This window comes from Sturnus vulgaris, chromosome 39, assembly GCF_052056855.1.
Source record: "Sturnus vulgaris isolate bStuVul1 chromosome 39, bStuVul1.hap1, whole genome shotgun sequence".
Classification (NCBI taxonomy): domain Eukaryota; kingdom Metazoa; phylum Chordata; class Aves; order Passeriformes; family Sturnidae; genus Sturnus; species Sturnus vulgaris.
This window is the reverse complement of record NC_142281.1, coordinates 44,046-44,626: the sequence shown is the minus strand read 5'-3', so window position 1 is coordinate 44,626 and position 581 is coordinate 44,046.

Here is a 581-nt window from a genome sequence, read left to right as displayed (position 1 = left end):
TATCAAATTCTTTATTAAATTTTTAAATTTTTAAAATTAAAAATTTTTATTAAATTTTTAATTTTTAAAATTTTTTACTAAAATTTTTAAATTACATTTTTATTAAATTATTTATATTAGTTTTTAAATCTATTGCTTTTCCTCAAAAATTTTACTTATTTTTAAATTAAATTTTAAATTAAATTTTTAATTATTTTTATTAACTTTTAAATCAATTTTTTATTAATTTTTTATTAATTTATTATTATTTTTTAAATTATACTTTTTTTTAATTACATATTTATTAAATTTTTTTTCCCCCCTCAAAACTTTGATTTTATTTTTTTTATTTTTTTATTTCCTTTTGTCGGGGGCAGATTTGAGGGTAAAACAAAATAAAAAAAAATAAAAAAAATTAAAAAAAATAAAAATAAAATTAAAAAAAAAAACCAAACGGAGACGGACTCGATTTTGGCGGGAAAATTTTAATCCCGAAATTCCTGGAGGGAAAAAATTCCCGGGAAAAATTCCCGGAATTCCCGGAATTTCCTGGAGAATTCCCGGGAGTTTTCACTTGACGAAGACGACGCCGCCGCTGCTGA